At 35.2% G+C, this 19431-nt stretch overlaps 1 pseudogene; it reads left to right on the top strand.

Annotated features, from left to right (window-relative positions):
- The first annotated feature begins 9917 nt into the window (after positions 1-9917).
- Positions 9918-10818, top strand: LOC120596770 (heterogeneous nuclear ribonucleoprotein D-like; annotated as a pseudogene).
- The last annotated feature ends 8613 nt before the right edge of the window (positions 10819-19431 follow it).

Raw genomic sequence — 19431 nt, forward strand, 5'->3', positions numbered from 1 at the left:
ACTGTGCTATAAAAGGGGAAAGCAAACAAAAATATCTTTTAATAGAAAAAATAAACATAAATCACTCAAAATTTTAAATTCACAGTAGAGAATAACCAATACAATGCAAATGATAGTTTTAAGCACCATAATTTTGAAGCTGAATTAAATGAAGAATATATATAGCACATTAGAGAAGTTGTATAAAGTCTTATCATTCATCACCTCAGTCATTAACTGGATGGGTAATAATTACCATCTGGTCAAATGCCTGAAATCTCAAAATGAAATGTGTGTTCTCATTGATTAGAGCAATGCTAAAGAAGAATACTTATTGATTATAAATTTGTAGTTTGAAGGTTAAATATTGATATCTAAGCAAGAGAACAGATATTAGAGATCAACTAGGCTATAATGAAATGACTACAGCAGCTTGGAAAGCAAAGGAGATGGTCTGGCATCACTTTCAATAGAAATATGGCAGTAGAGGGTGAGATTATCTGGGGACATTAAATAAAATAAGATAAAATTGACCATTAACCAGGAACTACGAAATACCAAGTATAGCATAAGGCAGCCTTATCCTAGTTAATTTTTCAAAGATAGATGACCATTTTCAGAATATTTCCATTGGATACAAACAAATGATAGGAACATAGACAAACTTTGTATTACACTGTGCCATTCCTTTCCAATGTCGGTAAAATCCATCTAAAACGTCTCTGATCAATATCAATAATACACTTGCAACGGTAAAATTGTCAAAAGGTTTCCATCATCTTCGAAAACAGTTCCTGATCTCTGGGCTGCGGATACCCGAGGGGCATCAGAAACCCAGGAAATAGTTTAGGTTCTACATTGCCTTTCGGACATCAAACAGTCTGACAAACAATTTGCCTAACGTTTGTGTATGTATGTATGTATGTATGTATGTATGTATGTATATATGTATGTATTTATAAATCTTCCAATTTATTTACAGATATGGAGAGAAAAACTATTTCACTTTTAAGTCTTCTTTAATAAAAATGGCAGCACAGTGTGGTCATAAACGAAAACTGTTGCCCAGTCTTAGGATGAAGGAGACAAAAGAGAGAATCAAGGACAGTGAATAACTAAAAAACTCATGACTTGTTTGCAGAGGCAGCCTAACATATTTTTAAACATGGTACACAACTTAAAAATTATGAGTTGCTTATTTCTGGAATTTTCATTTAATATTTTCAGATGGTAGTTGATCACAGGTAACTGAAACGGCGAAAAGTAAAACTGTGGATAAGCGGGGACTAATGCAGGTTTTTAGTCATAGAGCTAGGATTCACTGATGGACTTGGGAACTGGAAAATAATCTCAAAATATAACAAACACTGAAGTTAACAGTTATCAAGAGAATAACAGAGCATATAGGTGGGAGGAAAGAGAGTCATCAAAGATAATATAAAACTGAATCAATTTGCATTCCCTTTTCAATTAACCGAATGATTAGGTTTGAAGTTTTACTAACGACTTTAAGGGCTTTATTTGGGAGTTTAATAGGATACAGGGTATGTTATTAACAATATATAAGAAATACTCCATTAATCACAACAAACGAATCAACAAAAAAATGCTGCCATTTTTGAAACCATGTGCTAGTTAGAATCAGAACATGACTTCCGTTAACAAGGCTCGAAGTTATCTTTTTTATGATTAAAATTTTCAAATGTTTATAGCAAGGTACAGAGATTGATCTATAAATGCATAGGATCCTATTCACATGCATATATGATGCTTTTTAGTTCTCTTTCTTTTCAAAGGATTTTAGATGTCTCACAATGCCATAAGTCACCTCGTCCTGTTAGTTATTTCATCAAAAATCACTCCTTATCTATCCATTTCTTTTTTATTTTTTATAACTCCTACTACTGTACTTTTTTGCAGCATCAATCTGCTAGAGTTTATTTACTGCTCTTGAAATTTGCCCTTTCTCCTTTCATAATCACTTTATACATGTATATCTTATCACTTCCATCTGATTGAAGATTCCTTAAAAGCAGAGATGAGAACACAGCACATAAAAGATACCTGGACATTTTGACTGCATATATGGAATTGAATGGATGAATGGAAAGATGAATGGTTGAACGAATGGAGAGAATATGACATCTCCATTCAAGATATATACTTTTTTTTACCTTCATATATTCTTTAAAAAATCTTTTTTATAAAAAAATAACTGACAATACTAGTTTCAGGTGTACAACATAGTAATTTGATATTTACATACATTACAAAGTGATCACCATAAGTCTAGTTATTGTCTATCACCATACAAAGTTATTACAGTATTATTAACTATATTCCCTACACTGTTCATTACTTCCCATGACTTATTTTATAACTGGAAGTTTGTACCCCTTAATTCCCTTCACATATTTTGGCATCTCCCAGCCCATCTCTCTGCCAACCATACATTATTTGTCTTTCTCTGACATATCATGTAGTATAACACTCTTCAGGTCTATCCATGTTGTTGCAAATGGCAAGATTTCATTTTTTTTATGGCCAAGCAATATTCCGTTTGTGTGTGTGTGTGTGTGTGTGTGTGTGTGTGTGTGTGTGTGTGTGTGTGTGTGTGTGTTTACCCCACACACATGGACACTCCACATGTTTATCCATTCATCTATTAATGGACATTTAGGTTGCTTCCATCAAGATACATTTGAATTACCAAAAAAGATTGTTTTGTATTCATCAGCAAGGACCCCAAAAGTGTAACATTCAATCCCTAAAGGTCACAAGAGGCAATATGAGGAGGATGTAACCTCAGGTTAAGTAGCTGAGACAGACACTGTAGGAGGTGACAAACATAGGCACTCAGCTAGCTGACCACACTTCTCGTGGTTGGGCAGTGTGTCCTTCATTGAAGAGCCACTAAGAGGTGCTGCTCATGTCTTCCACATTAATCAATTCACTTTTTTTAAATGTGATAAAAAAATCTAACATCAATTTACCCTCAACAATTTTTAATTGTACAGTACAGTATTTTTAACTTTGTGCACAATATTGTACAATAGATCTCTAGAACTATTTCATCTTGCATGACTGAAACTCTATATCTATGAACAACTCTGTTTCCCCCTCTCTCATTCCCTAGCAATCACTATTGTACTTTCTGTTTCTATGAATTTGATTATTTTGTATATTTCACAGAAGTATAATCATATATTATTTTTCTTTTTGTGATTGTCTTTTTTCACTTAGCATAATGTCCTCAAGTTTCATCCATAATGTAGCATATGCCAGAAATTTCTTCTTTTTTTAGGCTATATAATATTTTATCCTATGTATATACCACATTTTCTTTATACATTCATGCTTTGGGGCTACTTCCATATCTTATCTGTTGTGAATAATGCTGCAAAATTCGGGTATGCAAATATGTCTTCAGGATCCTCTTTTAAATTCTTTTAGATACATACCCAGAGGTGGGATTGTTAGATCATGTGGTAGCTCTATTTTTTGAGGAAATTCCATATTGTTTTCCATAATGGCTATACCATTTTACAACCTTACCAACACTGTACAAAGATTCCGGTTTCTCTATATTCTCACCAAAAGTTATTTTCTGTTTTTGTTTGTTTGTTTGTTTGTATTTTCTTTTTAACTAGTAGCAATCCTGAAGGGTGTAAGTTGATATCTCATTGTGGTTTACATTTCCCTGATGACTGGTGATGTTAAGTGTTTTTTCATATGCGTGTTGGCCATTTGTATATTCTTTTCAGAGAAATCTCTATTCTTGTCTTTTGGCAAATTTTTCATTGAGTTGTTTTCATTGTTGCTGGGTTGAGAAGTTCTTTATATGTTTACTTCTTGGTATAATGTTTATGAATATTTTCTCCTATTTTGTACGTTGGCTTTTCACTCTGTTGATTACTTCCTTTGCTGTGTAAAGATTTAAGTTTGCTGTAGTCCCATCTATCTATCTTTGTGTTTGTTACCTGTGCTTTTGGAGTCACATCTCAGAAACCATTGCCTATTCCAATGTCCCGAAGCTTCTCTCATGATTTCTTTTAGGAGTTTTATAGTTCCAGTTCTTACATTCAGTTCTTATAGTTGTTAATCTATTTAGAGTTAATTTTTGTATATGGTGTAAGATAAGGGTTCCTCTTCATTCTTTTGCATGTATATCCAGTTTTTCCAACACAATTTGTTGAAAAGACAATCCTTTCCCAATTGTGTAGTCATGACATAATTTTCAAAGATCACTTGACCATATACCTAAGGTTTGATATCTGAGCTCTCTATTCCATTCAAATGATCTATTTATCTATCTTTATGCCAGTACCATATTGGTCTCATTACTGTAGATTTATAATATTTATAGATGCAATATTTATTTGCAGCTTTGTAATATTTATATTTATTACTGTAGCTTTGTAATACTTATAGATAGATGGAGGAATCTGAAATGTGGAATGTACACACCTAGAAGCCAAGCTATGTTTAAAAGCAAATCTAAACTTTCAACACATTCTTAGTTTGCACTAAGAATGAAGTTTCCAAAGGATGAAAACATTCTAGAGTATTCCTCTTCTTAATTCTTAAGGGAGCTTTGAGTACCTCAAAAGTTGCTTCTGGCTATGTGGTAGTGTTCCTTAGATGCACTTAACTCACTTCACGTATTTTAAAAAATATGTATTTAATTCATGCATCTAAGAAAGATACATTAAGCACCAAGTATTAACTTATCTACATTAATGTTACTATGCTAGTGTCAACCTGAGTGCATGCCAAGTGATTTAACTCAGGGTCGGATTCGTCCTCTTCTGGTCTCCTCTATGTGATGCAGGTTCCTATTTCTTTCAAAAACAGTAAAATATCTAGAAGAGGCATGTTTCAAATACATTAATAAATACTAAAATCTGACCCAACATGACCAGATACACCCTTTGCAAATACCATACTATGCACTGAAATTTTTTAAATAATTTCCATTTGAGTGACAATGCATTATCATATTGAGACAAGCAGAGGAAGGTTTATTATGCATCCAAAAGTTCTGATTCCTTAACAAGGTTGACAAAATATTATTGCTATAAATAAGACAGTAAGTATAATTAAGAGTTTTACATTGGTTTTAACATCAGATTTAAGCATTTATAAACATACTTCTCATCGGCATAATATTCCATATTTTTATGATACTCTGAGCATTGCTTTAGCTTTAAAGTTAGAATAGAATGCTTAATAATCATATTATAAATAAAGCATAAATTATAATTTAAACTCCCTATTAACTAATATATTAAAATATATGTGCAAGATTCCATTTATATGTTTTTTTTTTTTAAGTCAGGAAAAATTTATATAATCCTGTACATTAAAAACAGGAACTTTCAAAATAACCAAGATTGTGCCCAATTGATTTAAAGAAAAGCCCAGGAATTCCTCATCCATGAGCAGGAAAAGCACTAACTGATAATAGTTTAGAGTGGATAACTAAGTCAGGTACAATCAAGGAGTGTGTGTGCCAAGAAATTCAGAATGGAGACACTTTAGTGACAGCTTTTCTCTTAATGACACGGAAGATTTTGAATATCAGCCAACTGCAATGTGTAAGACCACTGCTCCTGATGTTATTAAACATAGTTATTTAATATATATATATTATATTTATAAAATGTATATTTTATACTTATAAAATATAGATATATAAAATATATATATAAAATAACTATGTTATTTTTTGGAAACACACTCAGGTTTCATATGAAAAAAGGTTGATATTCAGAATAGTTAGCTTGCATTGCAAATGAATACTACACTGTAAAAGGAAACTATAGACAAATTGCACAGGATCTTGAAGAATGCTGATTGTGTCAGGCAATAACCTTTGGTTACAAGGTCTTGAGTAGATACAAAGTCCAGAGGGAGTAGGAAGGCATCCTAGACATCAGGTATGGGCACTGAGGAGAGTGGCCAGTTACTAACTAGCAAAGAAGTATGTCAAGATTTTATCCACTGGAAAATATATATCAACTGTGTGTCAGCTGAACAATAGCCCTGAGTGTAGTTCAACCTCATCTACCAAACATCACCTGTACTATTCTTATCATGCATCTCTAATTGGCCTCTCATTTAGAATATGTGTATTAACACATTGATCAAAACACCAAAGTCTTACTATGTAAGAAATGGATTCTCACAACTTAAATATAATTTTATACCAGTTTCTTAATAAACTGATCATGTAATAGCAAAAAGAACCTGGTTGATAAAGTTGGTTCCCATGGTGTTGCAGGTTACCAATACTGAAAGTACTATGTGTAAACCAAATTTAACAATTAAATAAATAGATAGATGATAATGGATACAGTTGTTTCATTGTCGAATTGGAAGATTACAGAAAAGCAATGAGGAAGGGTTAGAATGATATGAAGTGTATTGAGTTAGAACTGGAGATATCAGAAAGAACTCATATTTTAGCTTAATATAGATATGGATGAATACATATAAAATACTTATAGGTATGTGTATCTGTAGGGGTTATTATACATACATATGTTTTCTTGTTCTGTCAGATGAAAGGGCCTGGAAGTATTGACACCCCAGTTGCCATGGCACCTATTCTCCAATAAATAATATCAGTCTCCAATTAAAGGAACCAGGAGTCTTTGGAGAAATGGCCAATTCTAGGGTTGGGACAAGAAATATACATAATAACTGTGGAGCATCTTGTAGTGGTAGAAATTATGGAAATTCTCAAAAATAACCACAAAGATAAGAATGTGTCAAAGGGACAAAGGAGGCAACAGAAAGACTTCCCAATAGCCAAAGCTGGAACAATTCTGAGCAACAAAATACATAAAGTAGTATAAGATTATAATCCAATGTATAAAATAAATGTTCAAGAGTCCGTGGTGACATGAATAAATGATTGAATAAATAAATAAAAGAAAGAAAACAGACAAATCTTTTCAGAACAGTTCTAAATAATTTATGTGAATACTCAGGCTCCTCTACTCCGTAAGTTGAGGCAGAGCATGATGACTTCATTCTAAAGAGTACAATATAGAAAGTAGGAAAAAAGTGTAATTTCAATGGAGAAACCTGACAAACAGTATCTCAGTTAGGTGATGAAGATTAACATTAACAGTAGCAAGTCCTGGTGATAGCATATTTGGTTGATATGATGTGATGAAAATGGTATTTTACCTGAGTGGTCTTCTGCCCTAGAACCTATGATTCAAGTCTAATCATGAGAAACACATCAGACAAAGACAAATTGAAGATCACTCTACAAAGTACCTGACAAATATTCCTCAATACTTTCAAAGTCATCAAAAACAAGGTGAGGCTGAGAAACTGTAAAGCCAAGTAGAGCCTAAGGAGACATGATAACTAAATGTAATATGATATCCTAGAAAGGACTCTCAAAGAGTAAAACAACATTAGGACAAATCTAAGGACATTTGAAAAAAGTATAAGCTTTAGCGAAAAATAATATATCAATAACAGTGCATTAATTGACGAATGTGCCATACTAATGTAAAATGCTAACAATAGGGGAGACTGGGTGTGAGTGATTTAGGAAATCTCTGTACTATTTCCAAAACTGTAAATCTAAAGCTGTTATAAAATGTTTAAAGATTACTAATATAAAAAACAGAAGGAGCAAAATATTGTACTAGATATAATAACACTAGATGTCAAATCTAGTTTCTCTCAGCAACCTAAATGCCCATCAATGGATGATTAGACAACGAAGTTATGGTTCATATATACAATGGAATATTATTCAGTCATTAAAAAAATGAAATCCTACCATTTGCAACGACATGGATGGACCTAGAGGTTATTATGATGAATGAAATAAGTCAGAGAAAGATAAATACCATATGATTTCACTTATATGTGGAATCTAAGGAACAAAAAGAAAAAAACTTATCAAAAACAGACTCACGAATATAGTGGACAATTTGGTGACAGAGTGGAGGGAAGAGTTGAGGGACTGGGAGAATGGGGTGAAGGTTTAAAGAAGTACAAATTAGTAGTTGATAGATGGTCATAGGGATGGGGAACACAGCATAGGGAATGTAGTTCCATTAATGTAATGGCTAGGTGGAGAACCAGGGGAGAGAAACAGCAATCAGGGAGATCATTTTATAAACTATATATATAAATGTCTAACCAATGTACTGTGTACTTGAAACTAATTAAAATAAATAAATAAATTTAAAAATTAGTTTCTCTCATCTATGAGCTTGTTGAAAGTACAAAAGATAAATAGCCAAGTAATGCTTCTCTTCCTCTGCTATAATTGAAGGACTATACTGTACAATGTGGACTTTTTGAAAGGACAAAGTTAAATAATACTTTTGAACTTCATTAGTTTATATACAAAGAGGGAATTATTAGTAGGAGAAACCAAATCTATTCTAATGTCAGAAGGATATGTATCTAGCCTAGAGATTCCCACAGAAACATCATTTCTAGTGCTAATATTATTTCTTGCAAAAATGTTTACCAATGTTTAACCTAATCCCTCTTGATAGCAATGTTTTTCTTGTTCAGTCTTCCTAGGTCCCATGCTTCACAAATTTTGTACACAGGAATCAACTGGAGGATATTTTAAAAATACAGATGCCAATTCCTTAGATCTGGAGTGGGATCTGAAATTCTGACTTGCAAACAAGCTCAAAGTCTGTCCTCAAACTAGCAACCTCAGCATGCAAATTTGCAGGTCTCACCCAAGACTTATCAGGAACTCTGAGGACAGGCTTCAGAATCAGAGCCCTCCAATGACATGCACGGTATTTCTAATTGGGGATCTTTGTACCCAATTCTGATTCTTGGGTTTGTTGTGTGTGTGTTGGAAGTGGGAGGTTCCCCCACACCAATAATTCTCTGAGACTACCTGGATGTCCTAGAATTTAACTCGATTCTTACATTGTCTATGCAGAGATAGCATCAGATCCCACAGGTTAAGGGCGATGACCCACAAAACTGCCTCCTCCTCTCATTTCAGATGCCAAACCCAAGTCCAGGTTTCTGTAGTTCTGATCCACCAGCTACAAATTGAGAGTTTCCCTGGACCCCTTCCCTGTGCTTGATTAGTTTGCTAGAGTAGCTCGCAGAACTCAAAGAAATATTTTACTTACTAGATCAGTAATTTATTATAAAAGGATATAATTTAAGAAAAGCTAGATGGAAGAGAAGCTTAGGGTGAGATATGGGGAAAGGACACAGAGCTTCCATGATCTCTCCAGGTGCACCACTCACCCCAAATCTCCACGTGTTCACCAACATGGACATTCTCTGAACCCTGTCCTTCTGGGTTTTTACAGAAGCTACATTACTTAGGCACAATGATTAAATCATTGGCTATAGGTAACGATTCAACCTCCAGCCCTTCTCTCTTCCCAAGATGGAGGTCAGTGGAGTGGGACTAAGAGTTCTACCTCTCTATTCATGATTGATTCCACTGGCAACCAGCTCTCACCCTTATGTACAGTCCAAAAGTTGCCTTATTAGCATAACAAAAGACAGAGTGAAGACCAGGATAAAGACCAGGATGAGGAAATATATATATTTCTTATTATAAATCACAATATCACAGAATCTTTGCAGATTGTGATCCAGTTCAATAAATACATTAACTACAGATGAGGATATGCAGTAGAATTTATAAAAAGCTTGCATATTGAAGCTTATGCAAGAAGAGTATTAAGACTAGAACTAGAGAAACTGGAATAGAGTAGGAATTTACAAGAATGCAGAGAGACTCTACATTTCCTTCATTGTTCACTTCATGCCATAGATATTCAAATCAAGAAAAATAAATTAATAATTTAAATAAAGTATAGTTTTTCCACTGTCATTTAAAATCCACCTTGATACAATACTTCCCGCTGCTGCTGCTGTGACTCAGACTGAGCACCAATACCCCCATAACTATGGAGGACATAAATGAATACAGCAACATAGAGGAATTAACAGAGAGATCCAAGACCAATGCGAGCAAGAATCAGCATAATGACAATAAAATGTTTATTGGATGGCTGAGCTGGGATATAAGCAAGAAAGATCTGAATGAATATTTGTCTCCATTTTGAGGAAGTCGTAGACTGCACAATTAAAACAGATCCAGTCACTGGAAGATCAAGAGGATTTAGATTTGTGCTTTTCAAAGATGCTGCTAGTGTTGATAAGGTTTCAGAACTGAAGGAACAAAACTAGATGGCAAATTGATAGACCCCCAAAGGGCCAAAGCTTTAAAAGGAAAGGAATTCTCCAAAAGGTTTTTGTGGGTTGATTGAGCCCGAACACTTCTGAAGAACAAATTAAGAATATTTTGGAGCCTTTAGAGAGATTGAAAATATTGAACTTTCCATGTATACAAAAACAAATAAGAGGATTTTGTTTTATTACATATACAGGTGAAGAGCCAGTAAAGAAAATTTTAGAAAGCAGGTTATCATCAAATTGGTTCTGGGAAGTGTGAAATCAAAGTTGCATAATCCAAAGAGGTATATAGGCAGCGACAGCAACAACAAAAAGGAGGAAGAGGTGCTGCAGCTGGTGGATGATATGGTACCAGAGGTTAAGGTCAAGGTCAAGGCCAAAACTGGAACCAAGGATTCAATAACTATTAAGATCAAGGATATAGAAACTGTAATAGGGCCTATGGTGGTGATCAAAACTATAGTGGTTGTGGTGGCTATAATTATACTGGATGTAACTATGAGAAATATGGATACGGACATGGATACACAGATTACAGCAGCCAACATGGCACTTAATAGCAAGGCGTCTCGAGGGAGTGGCAATCACCAAAACAATTATCAGTCAGACTAAAGGAGGACATTAGGGAGAAAACAGGAGGAGATTACTAAGGTAATCCATCTTGCAGGACAACATTGAAGATTGGTCTTCTGTTGATCTAAGATTATTTTGTAAAAGACTTTCTAGTGTACAAGATACAACTGTGTCTGATTGTATATAGTTGTCAATTAGTTTTCTTTTATCTTTGTCTTTTGCTCTCTGTTATGACTCAATGTGGATTTGTGTTTATACAAATCTTATTTGTATGATTTCATGTTAAATCTCAAATAAATGCTTCCTTATGTGAAAAAAAAGAAAGTATATGTTTGAAGAATAAATAGCTGATTCAAATAGGCTCAAGTAACAACTTGAGAATAATGTGACACTTCGCCAAGAACATGATCCACACCTAGATTGAAAGAACTAGAAAACCAGTAACGCATCATGAGGCAGGAAAATTAAGATTTTCATAAGCAACTGGTTGAACCTTCAGGCAGTCCCCCCAAAACTCCCAAAGATATCCATTAGCAATAAAACCTGGCCCTGTAGGAATTCTCAGAGATAAGAACATGTATAGCTTATGGAAGCAGATTTTCCAAAAGCTTAATGACAAAGAGGAAGAGATGGAAGTGTCCATGCAGAAAAGTAATTCCATGGAACAGGAAATCTCTGAATCTAAGATGTTTAGGAAAAAGCTAAAAGATCAGCTTGAGGATACTTTTGCTGAGGCTTCCAAGGAACACAGGCCTCATGAATGCAGATAGAAGTTTTCCAAACAAAAATTAAATGAATGCGAACATGATGAAGCGATGAGGTTAAGTTACAAGTGCCACTTTAGAATATTAGCAAGAGATTTCTAAAATAAAATCTGAACTTGAGAAAAAAGTCTTGTTTTATGAAGAGGAATATTTTGGATGTGAAGCTTTTCATGTCTCAGAAGAAAAAAAATGCGGAAAATGAGGTGTGTGATTTAGAGAGTTATCAGCTTATCCTGTAAACAGAAATATTAAGGTTAAAAGAAAAATTATAAAAGTCAAAAAAGAAAGTCATCATAAAATGGAGAACACAGAAAACATGGCAGCCCTCAAGCAACATGGGTTTTAATGTGAGAGTCTACTTTCACCTGGATTTTTTTTTTCAATAACTATACAGTTGGCCCTCTGTATCCCTGGGTTTTAGTTTAGACTACGCAAATGAGAAGGATCGGTAGCATGCATCGTTCTCTGCCATTTTATATGAGGGACTTGAGTATCCGGAGATTTTGATATTTGCAGGAGTTCTGAAACCAATCCCCTATGGATAATGAGGGACAACAGTAGTTAAGTTTTTGGGAAGTCAAAAGTTATATGTGGATTTTCAACTCTGCATGGGGGAAGCAACCCTAACTCTGGCCTTGTTCAAGGGTCAACTGCATTTGAAAAATAAACTACAATAAGGTGAGAAAAAAAAGCAAGAAATTAACTGGTAAAAATGAAAGGCTGTGATTTGTTGTGAATAACCTAACAGCTCAAAAAAGACAATTTAAAGACAAGCTTAAGGATTTGACAGCTAAGAGTAGGCGGCCTGCTGGGAAGCTTAGATTATAGAAACCACATATTGGATCAGCAAAAAGAAAGATGTCCAGAAGTATTCATAAGCTCTTGTTTCTAAGACAACTAAAGAGTTTAAGACTAAAAAGTTCTAGTGTGGTGTCAAGAACGCTGGATCCACTTTGGAAAGGTCATCAGAGTTAGAAACTGGACATGTGTGTGTAGGGCTTGCAGTGTGCCCTTGAGGCAAGCGACCAGGCCATACAAGTTTGTTTAAACTTAAATGAGAAAAGTTGAAGACACAAATCTCTCTTTTGGAATTAAGTTAAATGATTCTGAAGTGACATGTAAAGAATTATTAGATGATACAGAAATTTTGAAGAAAACATCAGAAGAATTTAAAATACACACGGAGCTCAAAATTCTAGATTTTTCATGATTCTATTTTTAAGTAATTCGGTATTACACCTCATGCACAAGATCCGAACCTTAGAAATAGCTCAGCTGAGAATCATAAACTCCAAACCCAGAGGTATCTCCATCAAATTTCATAAGCCTAGAACAGCAAGACACATCTCAGCTATAGTAAGGGCCAGCTACTGCGCCATTGACATCACACAGGTCCTCTTGCTGGCTGGACCAAAGCCAAAAGCTCATTGATTTTTGAGTCAAATCATTTCCAGTTCTACTCATTGTAGCCATTGCATCTCACTTATGGTTGGACTAATTAGACAAAGCTATGGCTTGGAGGTGTGCTCATTCACATGCCATGTATCTTGCAAAGACAGCGCTCCCAAGATCTGTTCAACTTCTAGGCCATCCCAGAGGCCTCTTGGAGTGGATATGCAGAAAGGTATAGAAACTCCCTATGTATAGTATACATTAAGGTCCAAAACATACTAGTGTGGAGAAAAGATGGCAAAAGTTTATGTATTGGTATATAACTGTATAATTTTTTTGTATGATTTGCCTGAAGGAAAATCCATTCAGCTTGGTGTTATTGTGAGCCTATCTTGTATGTTACAGAAGAAGATTTTTTGGTGAGCTCTGCTCTAGCTTTATACATGCTTTGCGCTAAAATATTCCTTGTATATTTGGGGCGACAGTTTCTCTCTTAGGTACAATTTGAAGACCAGTTCCCTACCAATTCTAACAAAAAATGAGAAAGAAAAGAGGAAAGTGGCTAACACTGAAAAATCAAGTTGCGCATATTCCACTAGAAGCCCATGACAGTATATTGCCTCTTATTAAAGCAATTCTGATAGCTGTTATCAAAAATAATCTAAGATTGCAGTTGTTTAAAAGAAAGACTATATGTAATAGAGATTATTTGTGATGTGATCATTCAAGCTACTGTTTGTAGGGGAGTATACTGCATTGCAGTTGTTCCCAAAGAGAAAACTACAGTCCTTCTCTTTATTGGGATAGCTGTATTACTGGGTCCATGCTCCATTTTATCCATACTCTTCATTTGAGGGAATCGAAGGAAGCTTTAACATCAAGCTACCAGAAAAAAAGGCTGCCTCCTCATTGTAACTTCAATACTTATAATGAGTTCTTCAACTATCTGTAGCAGGGAATTGCCTGATTCTTTGTTATGAAATCCATAGAACTAAATCTTCTCACAAAATGTTCAATGAAACTGTGGAAAAGCTCTATATTGTCTATGCTTCTGGGTTCTTTCTGTTGAGCATCCATGAAGATGGGTAATCTCTAAGCCTGGTAAATTCCAGTGGCCTGGTAAATTCCAGTTATGTTCCTCTCACTGTAATCTTTTGATGCCCTTGGTTTTGTGGAGCTCAATGAGGAGGAATACCCACTTTGATTCAGCCATATGGGATTGCACATGACTCATATCAAAGGTCATGAACGCAGAAGCTAATATGGCCTGCAATCTATAGTTACCTATAGTTATAGTTCTCCCCAGGTCATAGTATGCAGTGAGTATGATATCAATAAATTATAATGATGATGTTAAAACTATGGAATGGGTCCAAATCACTGGCCTGAGAAAGATAGGACCACTAAACTTTTAATGCATCCTCGACCTTCTAAACTGTGAGCTTCCATGCTTAATCTACTTTCAGGACAAGTTCTCTGAAACAGTTTTAAGGGTGCCAGACACTTGCAAATATGATTTGTCTTTAAGGTTCCAGAGCACAAAAGATTACAACATTGGTGAGCAATGCTTAGAGACCCACAGTGAGCTCCAAAACTGTATCGATACAACTAATTTCAACTATGTGACTCACACGGGCCTAGAGATTGAATGCAAATCCTCATGGCTCTCACTCTAAATGTTGTGCTTCCCTCACTGGAGGAAAGACTAGGTTCTGCTGCAGCCATCTGTCTCAGTAGGCTCAGTCTAGAAAAAAAGACATACATTTCAAGGCTCTCATAGGATGGATCAGAGATCGGAGTGGCCACAATCCTGAGAAGTGTGTCTGATTCAGATCAGGAATTTGACAAAGAGCCTCAATCATATACCGCCAAACACTCATCTCCAGTAAACAGCTTCAACCCTGGCATCCCACTGAGCTCCGCCTTCCCCTAGAAGAGCTTCTTGTTCTATGGCTTCTCATGATCACCTCCCATGTCAGTACCAAGGTTGATGCTGGACCTTTAGTGTTGTCTAAGGAAATGTAGAATCAATTTGTAAATATGAAAAGGAAGAAAATATGTATTATTGTAATGACCAGTTTTAGGTCACATTATTCATAATAGTAGTCAAGATCCATTCTTCTATACAGCTATGAGTCAACACTGTTATGTTTGCTCTTGAAAGACCACCATGCAGTCTCTTCTATTCTGAACAAACTGAGATATCTAGTAGGAGTTGTACTCAACTGTCCCTATAAATGGTCTCATGTCTTGTTTGCAGGAAAACCTTTTATATAGAATGTTGCCTCTCTGGATAACGCATTAGACAATGTGCTATTCTCTATTTTCTGAAACTATTTCCTAAAACCTTAAGGGAGTAATAGAAATGTATTTATTGTTCTCATCAACACAAGAATTTTTAAGACAGAGCAAAGCGTAAGTTAGTTTGTGGCCTTTCTAGTCACTTAGTTATTGTATACTAATCGGCAGAAGTCCTTCTAACAACTCTTTAGTCATGGGTAGAGAGGCTCACCACCAGTGGGCCTTATACTCATTCCCACCTCCTTACCCACCATTCTGGTCCCTTGTATGTGTTTGTCCATCCTACATCAAAATCAAGAAGCTTCACTACTATTTGCCATTGTGAAGTCTGGCTGCATTCTTTGTTTCCCACTCATTCCCACAGCTTCTGATTTCTGTCATAAAAATACCCATTCTTAGCAAGTGAGTATCCTACAGGTCTTAGAGGACTCCTGGGGATGAAAGGTGACCAGAGCTCAAGGGGGTCATGAAACAGAGGCTGAGACATTTCACCATCCACCACACCACTCCCTGGTCCCTCGATTAGTAATCCAGTATTGATCATGTTGAATCATCCAACACACTCCTCTACATTTCTCCATGGCTCTTGGGGAGCAGGGATATTCTGCATATATATTAAAATCATCCATCCAAGTTTAGTAATCAGATTTTGCATCATATTTCATTAAAAGCTAGTAATTTACAATGGCCAGCAGATACAGCTTGTTATCTTTGGCCTGAGGACCTTTGAGTGAGTGCGAGGACAATGAGGTGCCACTTTATTAAATTTGTATCTTCCTAGGATTTTCTCTGTTCTCCCACTGGTTGACATGTTCTTGGCAACACTGTATAGGGTGTGCGCTTACCTTGACTGGGCACTGAGTGATATGGAAGCCATCAATTCTGTGCCTGAGAGTGTTCCACACCTTGCACCTGCCTGGCCCATTCTACTCAACTGGGCCTCTGTGAGACTGGTATGTGCTTGAGGTTCTAGTTTTTACTTATAAATGTAAGCTGTGTCTTTGTAATTATTGATCATGAGATCATTTTTAAACAACCTACCTTTCAATAAATTAGCAGATATGAGTTTAAGTTAAAGCAATTAGAGTTAATGTTTGAAAGTAATTACACACCTGGCAGCATACAAGACACACACCTACCACACACACACACACACACACATATTGGTGGCTACCCAGTTCAGTTCTTTCTTGAGCTCAGAACCATGCAATATCTCCTCATTTCATTCAGAGTAAAAGCCTAAATCCTTTAAATAGCCTCAAAGTCCCCTCGAGGTCAAGTGCTGTTATTTTTCTAACCCTTTCTCCTACCTTCTACCCCTTTTACTTCTTCCACTTAAGCTACAGAGGCCTCCTTGTAACAACTGCCTTGATGGTCTCTCAACAGCTGTTACCTCTTACAAAAAACTGTCTATCTCCCTTCATTTCCTCAAATCTCTGATCTGTTTTCATCCTCTTAAGAGAATCTCATCTTACCACTCTATATTTATACTGCAAACTATACTCCCTGGCACTCCTTATGACATTACCCTGCTCTCTTTTCCCACCTCTGGCCTCTATCACTTATTACATACAAAAAACTTGTTTTTTATTATGTCTACTGTTTATTGTCTGTATACCCCTGCTGGGCTCTATGTTCTACAGGGCAGGAATCTTTGTTTTCATCTCTGATGTAAACTAAGTGATTAGAACACAGTTTGAATGAATGCCTGAATAAGTGAATGGCGTGGTCTGACAATTCTCTGAGTTTAAAATACACAGATCTTTCCCCATTTATCTCAAATGGGATTTCAAAGTTGTCCCAAAAAATTCACTTATAAGTTTAGTAGCGTATTTAAAAGCAGAAGGTAACAAGGATCAAAACAAAAACAAAAATAAAACAAACAAACAAAAACCAACTGAAGATGAGAGATCTCAAACTGGCAGCTGGTGAGCCAAAGAAGGCCCCATAGTGGTTTGGCTGGCTCAAACCTTTAATTTTTCTTTTAATTTGAGAATTCATTCAGGGTACCTACTTTCCAATTTGCCATTTGCCCAGGCTATATCACCCCAATTATTTATACCATACCTAATTCTAACATCTCTGTTGTCTACTTGTTCATGTAGCACTTGAATCTGGGATCCCACATCTCTGGGAAGGTCAAGTGAACAGAGTACCCCGTAACATACAATTTGTAGCCCTCACTCTTTCAGACTTAAAAATTATATTATAGTTAACACAAATCATCCTAGAATAACAAATTCAAATTTAACAAAACCAAATTTAGCAAAAACATAACTCAGAATCCATGATACTGGATATACTGTACATTCTCAGAATAGCCCTAGACAAGGAATTATACTCCTATTATTGTGCAGCAGTTTAGAAGAAACTTTAAGGGGAAAAAAGGTAACTTTTTAATAGTTAAAAAATATTTAGCTACATTTTATCATTTGTATTTAATAATATAAGTGTATCAACATTTGTATTAAATCTGGCTTTTTCCTTCTTGGCTACAAAAGCAGAATAAAGGGGTACCAGGAGACTATAAGTAAGTACAAATAAATGCCTTAGATCTAAGATAAATCACTCATAAATAACACATTGTACTCCTCTGATATAATTTTGCTATCAACATCCATCCTATTCTTTAGAGCTAGCCAAAATCTCAACTCTAGCACTTCTGTAACCAAGTTCACTGTCAAAGTGCACTTACTGTCTTTATTGGATAAGTACTCTTTAACAAAGACAGATATGCAAATTTCAGTACCAGTATTTAGCACCTAAATTCAGTACAAAATTCAGATTACTGTGAAGTAATATGTTGTTTATTTATAATGTAAAATATCATTCAATAATTGGTATTTATGTAGCTGAACCTCTCCTCAGTAATATTATGAACACTTTGTTAGCAAAGATAACCTCTTCTTTTTTAGTACTTTGTAGTACTTGACACAATGCTAGATATTGTAATACATATGTTACTAATAATCTGTTTTATTTGAAAGTTACCTCTTTGAGACTGAGTCAATGTAGCTTGAATTTCCAGAATCTAAGGGATATAGATTTTCTTGGGGATATCAAAATATCCTAGAAGGCTCAGTTGTATCATGTATAAAATGAATTTAGACTTCTTCAACTTTGAGGTATTAAAGAGCATAAAGTACTGCAAATAAACAAAAAGTAAAATCAGAATGCAATTATCTTAACTTTTACTTCCAAAACACAAAAGAGAACATTATTATTTAAGTGTCATAAGTGGAGGAAAGATACACCAAGAGATTGAATTTGTTCATATCTTTAGTCAAAGTTTTATTTAATTATTGGAAGATAACGCCAACATATTTTGCAGAACCAATGGAGTCACCCTTTATCAGAGATTCTTAATGTCCTCTGCTCTAATGTTTTCAACACTGAGGAATTCATTGCCTTGGGAGGAGACTTACTTCCTTCAACCATTACTCATATAATGCCTCTGTGCATATGCTTCCCTAGACATACTCCAGTACAGTTCTATCTAAAATAGGACATTGAAGACAAATCCAGCTCTAAAAGTATGAATCAAGCAGATTAAAAATGCCGTTTGTTTGTTTGTTCAGGCATATGCTCAATTCAATTAAATAATAACAGAGCACATATCATGACAAAATATTGAGAGATAGACAATAAGTACATAAGTTCTTAAAGATTTCACAATCTGGTGGACAGTACAGGTAAATATAAAAGTAAATCAATACAAAACATAATGTGATAAATGTAATAAATGTAGTAATTAACACAATAAGTATACTGGGTTCCAGGGAAAAAGACAAAGGGAGAAGGAGAAAAATTCGCACTAAGTACATTCATCATAGAAACTTAGTCCTTATAAAAAATTTACTTCCTTCAACCATTTTTCATTTCAATAAAATCTCTTGACAAGAGATGAGAGAGCAGAAAATGAACTTAAAAGGAGAGAGAGAGCCTACTCTAAGATAGGCTTAAAAGTTTGAAATGGCCATTTGTTGAACATTTTTATTGCAATGGTGCACCAAAAATTGACCATAAACCTTCCCAAATTCACTGTTCTGTAGTGGAAGTGGGCTTTTTGATATGAGCTGAAGACAGCCATCAGCTTTTCAGAATCACAGTATGGATGAGTCAATCAATCAAGAGAGCATTAGAAACATAGGCCTTGATGTTTTGGTACCAAAAAAAAAAAAACTTAAAATTCAGG

This window comes from Pteropus medius, unplaced genomic scaffold, assembly GCF_902729225.1.
Source record: "Pteropus medius unplaced genomic scaffold, Ma_sr-lr_union100, whole genome shotgun sequence".
In the NCBI taxonomy this organism is placed as follows: domain Eukaryota; kingdom Metazoa; phylum Chordata; class Mammalia; order Chiroptera; family Pteropodidae; genus Pteropus; species Pteropus medius.